This window comes from Camellia sinensis, chromosome 3, assembly GCF_055761805.1.
Source record: "Camellia sinensis isolate YWXY chromosome 3, ASM5576180v1, whole genome shotgun sequence".
NCBI classification, from domain to species: domain Eukaryota; kingdom Viridiplantae; phylum Streptophyta; class Magnoliopsida; order Ericales; family Theaceae; genus Camellia; species Camellia sinensis.
In genome coordinates, this window is record NC_138963.1 from 45,146,776 (window position 1) to 45,162,496 (window position 15,721).

Sequence of the window (15,721 nt, forward strand, 5' to 3'; positions counted from 1 at the left end):
TCAGCATCAACTTGTTCTTGTTGTCAATTCTTTGGCTCCTTTAATTGTTTGATCTTTTTAGATTGTGGATTTGTGTTTTATATGAAAATAATGGAAAGAAAGTGAGATAGGTACAATTTGAATTTTGGTATTATTTTCTTTAGCCCCAAATAATTTGTAGTGTTTTGTATATTGTAAATTATTAAGGGTATGTTTGGTTTGTATTTGAGAGATGTGTTTTAGAGATAAAAAGTACGAAAAGTTATTTAGTTTGGTTTTTTTCAAAAGATGTTTTGAAAAATTATTTTGAGAGAGAGTTTTGAAAAAAGTGATTGATTTGATGTGTGTGAGAGAGAGATTTATTTGGAAAACTTGTTTGGTTTACAAGTTTTGAGAAATTTTTTTGAAAAAATTTGTTTGGTTTAATTACTTTTAAAAACTTATTTGTATAAAAAATTTCTTAAAAATTTTTCAGAAATACAAACTAAACGAACCTAAGTTTTGTAGTAAAGTGGTATTGATTTGATTGATTAGTAAAGTTCTTGTGCATCTTTCTTTGATGTTTATGCAGTGTTGGAAGATAGTTCAGTAAAATTCAGAGGTGATGGAAATTGATAGTGGTTGGTTAGTTGTTCTATTTTTTTGTTTTTTTTTCCCTTTCATTTATTCCTTTGATTTTGGTGATGGTGTGGTGGTGGTAAATGTGAAGGCCTGAACTTCTTTAATTTTTGGGGATTTGCTGTTACGTGAGATGTAGTCCAATATTTCTCGCATTATTTGAGCTTTCGGATAGAGGGGTTTGATGAATTTAATGTTGTTAGACATGGGAATCTCCATTTGATGATTTTAGTTGCTAATCTTTTTGCAATGATGGTTTTTGGGGGGTTTGTTTCAGCTTTTCAGAGTTAATTTATGGCTTTTAGTTTTGAAAAAGTGTTAGTAATGGGCGCCCATGTGGCATGACCATTAAATTTGATTTTGAATCCTTATCCAAATAGGTTTTGATTTTGAAATCAAACCTATTTAGGATAACCACTCTTGAAACAGACGTTATCAGTTTGAACTGATATAGATAGATATAATATATATTAGATATTATCTGTATCTTAACTGATATGGATAGATATTATAATATATTAAATATTTGTTATATGGTTATGGGTAATCCAAGAGAAACGACGTTGAGTCTGTTTTCTACCCATATACTGACTTTCTCCCAAGAAACAACGATCAAGTCAGTTGCACTGTGGTTTGTGTGGGTGATATTCACCATTGTAATATCACCCCACTGCTGGGATTGATTGATCTGATTCTGGAAGCACGTGATTTATCCACGAGGTTCTATCATCAAAAGGTATGATCTGATGATTTTATTCCGCTGCATGTTTTGTGTTTTGATTTACATTGGTATCAGAGCCAATGATGGATATTTTCGTGCTTTCTTTTATCATGTGTATATTTATAAAAGATGTGGAGATCCAAAATATTTTATTTTTATGATCATTAATGTCATTTTTAAGAGCATAAATGATTTTATTTTGGAAAAAGGAGTCCGGCAGTACAAAAATCGGAACTGTCAGTACCCTGGAAGGCGGCGCGTGGCATTCACGCGCCACCACGCCGAAGCCACGCGCGCCCACGCGCGCCCACGTGCCTACACGCGCCGGATGCCATGCTGACGCGCCTGCACGCGCCATCACGCGCGCGTCGGCGGTGCTGTCCACGCACGCGCGCCGCGTGCTGGAGCCGCGCGCCGAGCCGAGGCTGAGCCGCGCGCCGAGCCGATCCTTGAGCCGACTTGCGCTGAGCGGCGCCGAGCCGAGCCGAGCCGTTTTTCCTCGCTGGCTTGGCTCTAAGGCTCTGTTTGTTTGTTTTTTAATTCTGAATTGCGTTAATTGGCCATAATTTATTCGTTATAGCTTTGTTTTAAGCATAGTTGGTACCCTTAGACTCAGAATTAATTTTTCTATATTATGTAAAATTTTGAAAATTTTACAAAAATATGTAATATTTTTCCTGTGTTAATAATGCATTTTTTTTTTGCTTTAAAATGCATCTGGTGTTGCATGATTAATTTTCTGGGGTTGAAATTTTTATTGTGGACTTCTGAAATGTTTTAATATCTACTGGTAATATTGTCTCATTTTATCAGTTTCTGGATTTTTTATTTCTAATTTTATGTGTATTTATTAGTCATTTAAAATTCCAGAATATTTCAGAAAAATTTCAGAATATTTCAGAACAATGTACATTTTAATTATGGCATAATCTGAATATTGTTTCTGTTTACTAGTTTCTGGATTTTTTATTTCTAATTTTATGTGTGTTTAATTAGTTATTTAAAATTCCAGAAAATACCAGAAAATTCCAGAAAATTTCAGGATGATGTACTTTCTGTTATGGCATAATTTAAATATTGAATACAGCATATTTTTTTTGGGTTTGTAATATGTTGTAATTAGAAGAGCATGATTATTTATTTATTTATTAGAATTCCATTATTAAATAAATATAGCATGAGTTATTTGTAGATTTACATTAAAATGCTATTGTATGGAATTTATCATGCTTTGTATATGCCATAGTCAGTGGGAGGTTATTCGGTTGAGAGAAATCTTTGTAGATTAACTCCCGAAAACCAATATTTTGCGCATAAATTAAACTAAATTTTGGATAATTGTCACTTGTGGCGCAAGAGATGATTACGAGCATAGCGGATTTTCGATCTTGCGACTTGTGTAATATTGTCACTATTTAATTTAGATTTTTGCGGCAAAATTATATTATGCTAATCAAATTAATCCCAATGCGAATTTCTCTCTAAATTGATTTAGCTTATGGAAGTTAATTTGGTTGACCTAGACTTAGTAGAGATGTTCAAATGTGAACAAACTAATCCCATTCTTTAGATGAGAAAAAGTCTTGGAGACTTTAGGTCAAACCTTAATTGAGCCAAAGTAAGGAAACATGACTCAAAGTCGCCGTGTTTTTGTTGCCTTGTTTGGCACAATAAAAACTAATGTGTGCGCTATAGTTAGCGGCACGCTACATAGTTTTGGTTGGCGAGTTTTGGAGTTATGAAATTAGTAAGCCCTCAATAGATCTGTATATGATCTTGACTAATGAGCTGCGCGGATTGACTTTGTAATTTGACTTGTAAATAATGTTACATCATTGGATGAAGTAACATTCAAGAGTCACGTCATCCAAGAAATGCGAGCTTAAATAAATTAGTCATTAAGTGTAAGACGAGTAGCCAGTACGAGCAGTGTTTTGCTCTCTACCCAATTATTGGGAGTGGATTGAGCGAAATTTCATGCACTATAATAGTGTGCGTTGAAATATCACGTGAAGTTAAAAGATTAGCGCTTAGAAGCTGCAAAATCTATTAACACTGAGTGAAAAGATTAGCGCTTAGTGGCTGCAAAATCTATTAGCATTGCCAACTTGTCTAAGTGTGGACACTTACTGTTTCCACACTTGAGTGTGAAACATGGATGAGGTGCTTCTTTGTGTGATTCCTTTACTAGGCTAACGTTTTGAATAACATTTACCACTAAGCGCAAACGTTGCAGCATAGTAATGAAAAGGTTAAGGCAGACAAGGTTGTTATGACTCTAAGAATTTAACGCATCGCTTGTAAGAGCATTGTGTTGAATTAGACTCTTTAGCCTAATTCGCGCTTAAGTTACTTCAGGAGCTATCATAGTTGATAGCTTATTCTCTCCTTCTTGTGGATAGTAGAATTAATTGCAAGTAACTATGAAGCGAGAAATAGAGATGGCAACAGGAGTATCGTCATCTTTCAACTAGATGTATTAAAGTGTATGGAGAATAAAATTGACTTGAAGGTGCAGGGGATTAGCACTTACTAGTTAAATTTGCGACTTAGGCGCAGTTGATATCTCCATGACATCCTTTTTATGATCTAGTGAATATGACTTAGTCGTGAGTCATTACCTAGTTGGGCCTAAACCTTTAAAACTTGTCTTCGAGAACTCACACATTAAGATGATTGGAATTAGTTTATGACATTGGTCATGAACCAGTGGCTTATTATACTTAATCACATTAATGAGATGATGACACGATGGTTTGAGTAGGCCTTCTCGGGCCCACTCGCTTATGACATCCTGCTCTCATGTGAATGTGTAACTTTGTTCGCAATGGGTGCGCACAAGTAAGTAGGAAAGCCGCAGAAGGTCATTTGTTTTGGCGCATTTAGTCCACTATGATATTTTGTGACTAGATATGTGTGAGGGTACAATAGCTAAGCCTCAATCTCGACACATTTATAGATTACGATACGCATCTGAGTCAAGACTATTTGATCTCCCATAAGTCAAAAGTTTTGAGATGATTTTTGACATTGCACATATGAGGTCGAGATCAATTAGATAAGAGTTTTTTGTGCTTTTAGTTTTGACCAAGGTGGCGAGTATCTATTTGAGTTATTTTTTCAGAAAAACTCTGTGAAGAGAGATGGATGCTTAGAACATTGATTATTCCTAGTACTCAACAACACACTGGTGTAGTAGAGATAAGGAATTAAATATTGTTAATGTTAGGTAGATAATGGCGCAAAATGTTTCCCAATTGGGAATTGCACTAGTTTGTTGCCTATATCCCTAACTAAGTGCCCTCCATATCAGATTTTACACTCCATTTTTGAGTAATGGGTTAGCAGAGAGCCATCTATGGGCGATCTGTAACCATTAAGCAGCTTATCTTTATTCTACTTCTCATAAGATTGCGAAGTTAAGACCTAGGGTTCTATAGCGCATTATTGTATGCTGTCTTGTAAACACAAAGGGTCGTGTGGCGCATTATTGTATGCGGTCATGCAAACCCTCCGGGTCATGTGCATATAGGTAAGCAGCTTTGTGGTAGTGTAACTAAGTCACATAAAGTTTTATTAGTAAAGGTGACGTGAATAGAGTTTTCGGAACTCTATAAGATGGAGAATTCCAAGCATAGCGCTCTATGTAGCCTAGTTGAGAATGGAAAGAAATTTCCAATATCCTAGGGACAGTGGGAGCGATGTGTCTACTAATGGATTACTCCATTAGAACAGAATACTCTACATTCTTAGTTGCGTGGTAGCAAATGTGAAAATTTTCCACGTCATCACTGGGTGATTGAGAGGGAAACATTCATGATTGCTCCGCAAGATGATAAAGAGCCTAGGATAATGCCAAAGGCTCTAGTCTCCTGTTTTTAGAAAGTGGATCAATGTTGCGCAGTTTAAGACAAAGTCTTTGAGGATTAACCATTTTTATAATTTGGTTGACTTTCCATTATGACGCAAAACTGTTATAAAGTTATGCGTAATTTGGATAGTCATTGTTGAGGCATAAGGCTCGCTAGATACCGAATGGTCGCACCATTGAGGAAAGTGTAGACCATGAGAAGACTTCCTCCTGGGGAGTGAGGTTATTTTGACTTAGGCTATAATTGACATAAGTTCGGAACATTGATTTGTGGACATTGTGACCTGATTTCTCATTAGAGAATTGGATAAGTAGATCCGTAAGGATTTACCTTCTGCTTTTATAGTGAAAAGTTAGGAGCGCAAAAAAGGTTGCTGGTTCCAATAAATCTTTTACAGCCTAAAGCAGTTATCCAAACAGTGGTTCTTAGATTTCGTCAAGCCATGATAGGGCAACGATGATCGATGAAGACCACTGAGGCATGATCAATGGTCCAAAAGAAGTTTTTCCTTACTTAGTCATTATGAGCCAGGAATTTATAAGGTAGTCGCCATCTAGGGTGGGCAGTCCTCTATTTTAGATATGATGGACATGGGTGATGTAATTTATATGCTCGGATGTACGATCCTTAGGGATTGTTTTAGGAAAATTCTCGGTTTGTCTTCGATGACTTACATAGAGAATATCCTAGAATGATTCTAGATGCAAAATTGCAAATCCATTGACTTACCTATCGGTAAAAGCCAGAGCCTTAGCTATTGAGTGAATCCTCGGATTGTCTTTGGGAGGACCTATATTCCTTGATTTTCTTTGTAATGGGAGCCTAAAGTACGCTATGTGGGCGTATTCGGCATGATAAGTGTTATCTTTGGTAAATGGTCAACTGAGTTGTTTAGACATTGACCTTGCTCATTAGACTGTGGATAAAATGCTATATTAGAAGCATTTTAATTTGCTCCTTGTAAAATTCAATGCGCTAGTTGGGCGCATCTGCGCTAGTTGGGCGCATTAAGAATAAACGCAAATTGGTCACCAAAAATATCTTTAGAGAGGTTATTGCGCAAGAGGTAGTGATCTTAAATCATTTCATGTGAGGCGCACATGGTGGATTCCGTTGTGTATACTTATCGCAAGAGGTGCTGATAAGGCTTATGTTTGAAATCCATAATTGCGCAAGCTGTGGTCAATTTTTTTTTAAAATCGATCACTTATTTTGAGATGATGGGATGTTGACACTATTATGGTTTGTGTCATAATGATTAGCAAATGATGATGTCAGCAGGCAAGATTGGCTCACTCACACGAGCAATCGCCCTTGGCGCTTGGGAGCGAGCAAGGATGAGACTGGTGGTTTATTTTTATTTGGAGCCAAGAGAGGCTTAAATCATCCACTATGTATGTCGCCTTGGTTATAACCAAGATGAGGTCGTGTTAAGGACCAAACATGGATGTTAGTACCCACTTTCCATGTTGTGCCTGTTATGATTAGCCAGATGCGAGATCTCATTTGGCGCCTAGAAGGCGAGCAAATAGAGAATTCGGGTTAGACGCTAGAAAGCGACTAGACTAATATCTGTACGGTGTATCGAGTATGACGTCACTCTTTATGGAAGAGTTACTCCACCGTAGCATGTATTCATACTATATGTGCTTGGCGACCGAGTAATGAGGTGAGAGAATGGATCCCTGCTTCCTCACCGTGTGAGTCTTACGTGTCATTATTGATATGACTTTCATTTATGTACCCTTTTGTGACTTTTGACTATGTCATAAGGTAAGGGGTTGATGTTCTGCTACTTTGGTATGTTGCCTGCGGTCATGCATGATTCGGCCTTAAGGGACATCACTGGGAAAGCGGTCAATTCTAAACTAAATGGCATGAGTGCAAAGGGAAGATCATCTAGTATTACACCACTGTTGTATATTCACTGCCGGCAACTCATATCGCTCTGTATGAGAGACGAATTGAGTGTGAATATATTGCAAGAATTGAGAGGGTCAAACATGCTCTTTTTGAGGGATTAGAGATGTTTTTTGGACCGGTGTAATTAGATGGGTCTGGGGTATATGAGACACTATTTCTTTTCTTTTTTGGGTTGATGTCTCTATGCTGGCTCATTTTGAGTTTCTAGTATAGAGCTCCCACATGCAGGTGTTCTCAGCGGTCGCACGGTGCATTGGCTAGTATGAGATTGTTCGTTTTTGGGGAGATTGAGATAGAGATGTGGCAGTGTCATGCCAACTCATATGCGAGTGGGAGATGTTAGTAATGGGCGCCCATGTGGCATGACCATTAAATTTGATTTTGAATCCTTATCCAAATAGGTTTTGATTTTGAAATCAAACCTATTTAGGATAACCACTCTTGAAACAGACGTTATCAGTTTGAACTGATATAGATAGATATAATATATATTAGATATTATCTGTATCTTAACTGATATGGATAGATATTATAATATATTAAATATTTGTTATATGGTTATGGGTAATCCAAGAGAAACGACGTTGAGTCTGTTTTCTACCCATATACTGACTTTCTCCCAAGAAACAACGATCAAGTCAGTTGCACTGTGGTTTGTGTGGGTGATATTCACCATTGTAATATCACCCCACTGCTGGGATTGATTGATCTGATTCTGGAAGCACGTGATTTATCCACGAGGTTCTATCATCAAAAGGTATGATCTGATGATTTTATTCCGCTGCATGTTTTGTGTTTTGATTTACAAAAAGTTATTTTGAACTATTTGGTTAAACTTATTTCAAACAGTTTCTAATTCTAACAGTTTATTTTAACTCAAAAAAGCTGATTCTGAGAAGTTGCTCACCCATTGCTTCTGATTATCAGCTTTTGTTATGGACATGTTACTTTATGGTTATACTCTTAAATTTTTTTATTTTTTATTTTTTTAAAAATAGAAAAAGACTCAAATGGACTATAGATTATTATTATTATTTTTTATGAGAAATGTAGACAAATAAAAAATAAAAATTAATTGAAAAAGTTATTTCACAGCTTATTTAACAAACACTACTCAGTAACTTAAATATATAATTCAACAGTTACACCAAACAGATTAATAATTTTTTATTAAAATCATAATTTATAATCTGTTAAATTATATATAAGTTGTTTTAACAGCTACACCAAACGTTTGTTCCACATCTTCAAGGCACTTTTGCTGGTTGGGAATGAGGCAATGATATCAAATTGTTGTCGAATTAATTTCAAAAGAAAAGCATTATTTTAGTGTCCTCCATTTCAAAGCCTTGCATCACTATGAAAAAGACGGCTCTTAGGGTTGGTATGGGAAGTGAGTAGGTTTTTTAATTTTTTTAATTTTTTTAGTTTGGGCTAAAAAGTTTAGTTTGGAAAGAGTTTTTTGACTTTTTTATTTTTTTGACTTTTTTGTGAGAGAAGAGTGTAATGATTATGAGTTGGATGTGATATTTTGTTTGTTGTGGCTAAAATAGCCTATTTTGTCTTCTGTGGCTAAAATAGCCCAAAAAAACTCACAAAACTACTTCCCAAACAGTGCCTATACCACAAAATTTTGGTTGAACACTTAATGAAAAAATCTTTATTACTATTATGTCTCTATTTAAAATAATTATTTTTTTTAAAAAAAAAGTAAATCATAGTACTTTTACGCAACTTATCTCATAATTAGTACAATATTCTATTTAAAGCCTCCATAAGGAAAAATTTAAGTGTATAATCAAATTATAAAATTAGATACAATTTTCTCACATGGTATGAGATCTATTAAGTATGTACAATTTAAGCTTCGTTTGGCATTTGATTTTTAGATAAAAAAACACAAAATGATAAAATTGGCTACATAAGCCTAGGAATGGCAACGAGGCGGGGCGGGGTGGGGCGGGGCAGGGATCACACTTATTTGTTTGCAGAGGCGTGTCACACGAAACAAATGAGTTCACCTCTTGGATGTGTTGGTTTTTTGCGATAAGATAAGTAAAGCGAATAACTCCAAAAGCCCACGGTTTGCCTATATTCCAAGGGTTAAGATTAAATTTCGCCAGTTTGAAAAATTTCAAAAAACTTCCGCCCCCACCTCTTCAACGCCCTATATTAGCCTATCTCTTTATTTCCTGCTAACGTATCACTTCCCTTATTACAAGATTGCGCCATGTGTACAACCACGATCCACTACTCTCTTTCCCTTCCCTGTCTATTCCACTTCACATCATCACGTGCCACGCCGCGTCTCGAGCCCCGTGCATCGCCATTTCTCCTTCTCATTCGGTCACCCTTCGCAGTCGACCCTCTTCTCAGCCGGCCTTCTCACTCGGTCACCCTTCGCGGTCGGCCCACCTCCCAATCGACCTTCTCACTCGATCACCCTTCGCGGTCGGCCCTCCTCTTAGTCGACCTTCTCACTCGGTCACCCTTCGCGGTAGGCCCACCTCCTAGTTGGTCTTCTCTCCGTCGACCTCTCACAACCCTTGTTTTCTTCTTTATTCCCTTCATTGGACTGAAGCTGCATGTGAGAATGGGGGACTACTAACATAGGTGGGCCTATAGGGCCTTTTGGCTCACCACTTAGAGTCCAATACATAATTCAAACACTAAAGCCCAACATTGCTGGAGCCCAACGTGGCACCAAGGACCAATGACATCTAAACACGTGTCAAGAGAAAAACCAACCACATACGCAGATAAAGATCCTGCAGAGTTATTATACCACACATCAGCCATTAATGAGGTTCTCTGCAGCATTTAATGCGATAACCTCTTCACGTCGGAATAGAACAGCCTCACCATGAATAAGGCAGGCTAGAACATAGACTTTCGGCCAACATGACAAGTCGGAGTGGACAAGGAAATGATGAACAAAGGATATAAGCAAGTCTCTAAAACAAAGAGAAGGTTAAGTTCTTTATCTCCATCATATCTCTATATTTCGTTGATATCTCTTCTCTAGCTTACTCATCGGAGAGTTCGCTGGGGGACTCCCATTCCCCGTTGGACTCTTGTGCATGTTTCTCAATGGGCCCAGTGATCGGACGACGGCGTGGGAGGCTTGGATTAGCCCGACCTGTTCTTCAGGGACTAGTAGTATCATCAGTTGGCGCCGTTTGTGGGAAGCTTTCACTTCATGTGACAATTGTGCTCATTGTTGCCAGAGACCCATTCTCGATAATCCCTACCTACCACCCACCAAGGTGGATGGTCACAACTAGATCCATGGCTTCTCAACACAACGTTGCCGACCCCCAAGCCGACCCTCCTAACCCGAACAACCCACCTCAGTACTTCATAGAACTCACCAACAACATCAACCGCCTAGTCGAACAAAACCAAGCCTTGATCAATGCTTTGCTTCAGCGAGACCTCCCTGTGCCTCCTCCACCACCACAAGATATCCCACTTAACCGAGAACGAACCCCGAGTCATCCCTTCCAACAAGCCCACCACTCCAACTTGGAGGGCTCGCGACCCCCTCCCCAAGATATGAACCTGCCACCTCAGGGTCTATATCCATCAGTCCAAGCATTTACTCCCGAAGGAGAGGCCAGTAGTGTTCAACCTCCATTCCATTTTGGTGGTGATAACGTCCCTATCTAGGATGCGGAACTCCGAGCCATGAAACTCCAACTTCAAGGAGTCATGCAGAACATGCAGAATAAATCCTCCACAACAACCAATTCACCGTTTGTCGCCTCCATCAGGGACAAACCCCTACCTCCTAAGTTCAAAATGCCCTCGATCGACTCCTTCGACAGCACAACGAACAGTCGACCACTTGGAGACTTACAGGACCCTGATGGTCCTCCATGTATTCCCCGATGAGATCATGTGTTGAGCTTTCTCTATAACGCTTAAGGGGTCGGCCCGACTGTGGTTTAGTCAGCTGCTGATGGACTCCGTCTCCACTTTCCAGCACCTAAGTGACTCTTTTTTTAGCCACTTCATTGGTGCCCAGCGCCAGCGGTGTCCGGCGAACCAGCTCCTCAACATTCGTCAGACGGAGGAGGAGTCGCTTCGTAGCTTCGTCACCCGTTTTAACACCGAAGCCATACAAGTGGCGAAAAACGACGACAAGGTCATTCTCACGGCTTTGTTATAACGATCTGTGATTGTGTGTTGTGGTTTATACCTTGTTTCCACTCTTTGTTTCCTTCTATTTGAGCTTTGGTATGTGTTGAGCAAGTTTGGGATAGGTTGGTTGTGAGTTGGTGCAAGTAGTTGTTGCCCAGGTTTTTGTCTCTTCTCTTGAGCGAGGCTTTTTGCGCTCAAGCGAACCTTGGATATTTATTTCTTCGCTCGAGCGAGATTTCTTGCACTCGAGCGAGCCTTGTCTGGTGTGTCTCTTCGCTCGAGTGAGAAACCTTGCGCTCGAGCGTGCGTCTTTGTCTTTGTCTTTTTTAGACCTGAAGAGTGGCATTCTTCGCCCGAGCGAGCTTTCTCACGCTCTAGTGAGCTCTGTATTCCTTCGCTCGAGCAAGCATTCTTGCGCACGAGCGTGCGTCTACGTTGGTGGGTTGTAGACCTGAAGTCTCGCTTTGTCCGCTCGAGCGAAGCTTCTTGCGCTGGAGCGAGATTCTTTCGTTGTGTCTAGTCGCTCGAGCGACAACTCCTTCGCTAGAGCGAGCCTCACGTACATCAGATCTCAGCAGCGGGAAGTTTATTACTTTTTCATTTCCTTCCTCCCCCAAAACCCTAGATCCGACTATCTCTCTCTCTCTACCACTCATTCTCTCTACAAATACTCCATTTCTAGGGCTTTTCTATCCATTTCTCTTTATTAAAAAGCTAGAGCTTTGAGTGGGCTTTCTTTTGATCTAAGAAAATACGAGTTTGGGGCATCTTGGGGTTTCTCTCATCTTTCCTTTTGAGCTTCTACTTTGAGGTCGGGATTTCTTGAGTTATATATATGAGTTATGTATTGTTGTTGTTGATTTAAAAGTTTCCTTGAAGGATTAGTGTTGATTTTGATTTTTTGTGATTAAAATGTAGAGTTTTCGAAGGGGGTTTAATCTCAAATTATTTTTGTTAATTCTTAGTGGGTTTGTTTAGTTATTTTGAAACTTAAAAGGGATGGTTTAAGGGGGTTTCTTTAAGAGGGTGGGAAATGTTTGGTTTTTGATGAAAACCCTAGGACAAATTGGGGATTTTTGGCAGGAACATGGGAAGGTTCTTGAAATTCTTTTCTATCTTTGAATTGAAGATGAATGGGCATAAATTTCATAATGTGATTGCAAAATGGTAAACTTTTAATGTATTGAGGAGTAGAAAATTGTTTTGAAAGCTTTACGTGTAGCTCTTGGTGAGACTATGTTGCTATAACTTATGAAATGAGGAAATTGTGGTATGAATGGATGATATGTGGTTGACTTGTGAAGGAAACAATGAAGAAAGAAATGGAAAAATTGTGAATGTGGCATTATTGTAAAGGCCTCGAACATGAAGAAATGTTATGAATTATGGGAATTATTGCATTGTATATTACTTCTTTCATTATTGTGCATTGTGGTTCTAAATTGAAGAGATTTACATTCATGAGAGAAATTGGTATTGTAATAAGAACTATGGAAGTGTGTAAGGGGTAAATACAGTGGTAGGTCTAGTTAGGGGGTGTAGATGAGTTTTGTTAAGTTGGCCTGAGTGTCCATGGTGAAAGACCAAAAAACCGCGCGGATAGGTGCGAGCCTTCCGGTTAATACCGGTAAAAATGACAGTTTGATAGTACTCGTAGAGTCTACTTGCAGACACCAGCCTAGGGACTACCAGTGTTGTATTTACCGCCCCTATTGATTAAAATTGGAAGTTCTTTTGTTGAAATGAGATAAGATTACTAACTGTTATTGAAATAAAAATTTTTCTTCAAAAAAGCAAGGCATAGCATGAACATCTACATTTTTTTGAGAATTGCATAACAGTATATACTTTGTTAGAATTCTTTACTGGGCTTTATGCTCACCCCTATGGGATTTGGTACAGGTAAAGATGTGGTGATCTCGCCGAACTGAGGGCGTGGATATTCTGTGAAAAGTAAATAGCTCTCATTTGTGTAAATTTTTATAAAGCCAAGGGCTAATGTGTATGGGTCTGAGAGACCATTTTTGTGTAACCGGGCTATTGCCTTGGAAGATGTAAGCCCTTAAGGGCATTTTGTTGCTTTGAGAATAGATGCTTCACATGCTATAGATTCATGTGATTTCTTATCATTGAATGCTTATCCGCATGTGGAACTTTTGTAAAGACTCATTTATTAATTATGCAAAGATGGAAGAATTGTTGTAATTGATGCGGGATTGCTAATTAGTGTGGGTAGTTCATGTTGAATTATTTCGGGGCATTAAAACTTGGTATCAGAGCTACCGGGTTTGAATACTTGGGCTCGCGGGAAGTGGTTGTCATGCCACAATGGGTTCATATCGCATGATTAGGAAGTATTTAGTTCATTTGTGGATTATGTGATCGTATGCTTATGTGACTATGTGGGTATGGGATTGGACTTTTGAGATGTTATTTGCGCCTATTAGATTCCTTGATGTCTTATTAGAAGGGTACCTGATCAATGCTCATTCTACTAAGAATTTTTGGTTTTCCATGGGACGAATCTCATCACTAAAGGATAATTCGTATGTGCTTATGTGACTACGTGCTTATATGGAGTGAATTGGATTGCTTGTGTGCTAGAATGTATATAATGGTTATAGTTTGGCATGTGAGGCAAGTTGCGAGCACATTTGGAATTATGTGCTAAGTTTGTTTCTTTTGCTTCTCAATTATGATGTTTGAAAGGATCCGAACACGAGGTGGTAGGGGTGGAAGGCGTGGTAGGGGACACCGGGGTGTACACGGAGTACTGGTCCATGAAGTACCGGTGCAAGAAGAAGATGTAGGCCAAGCTAACATGGCCGAACAAGTGGGGCAAGCGGAGGTGCTGGAGCAAGCCGGCCAAGCTGTAATGGGGGCTTTAGCCCGAGAGATGGCGGGGGCATTGAGGGAGTCCATGAACATTTTGAGGGCGGAGACCCAAGCAAGGGAGAATGTAGCAGAGACTAGAGCTAGCTTCCTTACGAGGGAGTTTCTAAGGGCCAAGCCGGATGAATTCCATGGCGGCCCCGATCCAAAGAAGGCGGACGAATGGTTGGAACAAACCGTGAAGACTTTTGAGATGTTCTATATAGAGGATGGCGAGTGCCAATTACTACCTGAAGGGTGATGTAGGCCAATGGTGGAAGTATGCCAAAGGCTGGATAGCACCGACATGGGAGGCTTTTATAGAGGCTTTCCAAGACAAGCATCTTCCTCCCACGGCTAGGGAGAGGTTGAGGCAGGAGTTCAAGAACCTTAAGCAACTAAACATGTCCGTGGCCGAATTTGAAGCGGCCTTTTCTAGTTTGTCCCGGTTTGCACCGGAATTGGTAGCGATGGAGGAGCGCTGTTGCTTTTGTGGAGGCGGCTGCACATGTAGAGATTATTGTGGAGGCCGAGGAGGAAAGACTTTGGAATTCGAGGTCTAGAGGTCAAGGGTCTCAGGGGGACTTTAGGCCTAACAAGAAGGGTAGGAGCACTTTTTCATCCCAATCCCAGCCGCAGCAGTTTAGATCCACTTTCCCTTTACCTAGTGTGGGTTCGGGAAAGAGTGCACCAAATGGGTTTTCTTGCTTCAAATATGGCCAACCGGGTCACAAGGCCTTTGCATGTCCGCAGAAGGGCGAAGGACAGCAGATGTTGCCACCACCTCCTAACAGATCTCAGAGTCAGTCTCAGAGTAGGAGTCAGGGGCCTACTTGCTTCCAGTGTGGTCAGTCGGGGCATATAAAGAGAGCATGCTTGCAGTTGGGAGGCGCATCTGGCGCATCAGGGTCTAAGCAGACACAGGGCCACCAGCAGGCTCACTCAGCACAGGCTTCACGAGTTCATCAGGGAGCCGCTTCGGCTCAGTCAGTACAGCAGACCTACGCTCCGAAAGAGGAGTAGGGGGTTGATCAGAGGCCACAGGGGCGCGTGTATGCTGTCACCGTGCTAGAGCAGTTGCTGGGATCCTCAGTTGTGAGAGGTATTTTTATTGTGTGTAATTCTCTGGCTAGTGTGTTAATAGATACGGGTGCGTCTCATTCATTCATATCTGCTGCATTCGCATCTGCATTGGGGTTAGAAGTGGCACAACTAGCGTCTCCACTCAGAGTAGAGTCACTAGTTGGGGGTACAGTTGCCTTAGACCGGGGGTGTCGTGATTGTGAGATAGAGGTTGCCAGGCGTAGACTCCCGTTTGCCTTTGTGTTGCTAGACATGTCCAGTTTTGATGTCATTCTAGGCATGGATTGGTTGACTTCGTATCGGGCAGTGATTGATTGTTTTCATCGGAGGGTCACAGTGTGCACCTCAAGTGGAGATGGTTTTTACTTTCTGGGGGACAAGAGTGATCGGGTCCTATCGTCGGTATTTGATCCTAGCGGTAGAAATTAGCTTAGCGCTCTTCTAGCCACACTCTTGGATAGTGAGAGTGATGGGATTCAAGTTGAGTTGCCAAGGGTAGCTTGTGAATACC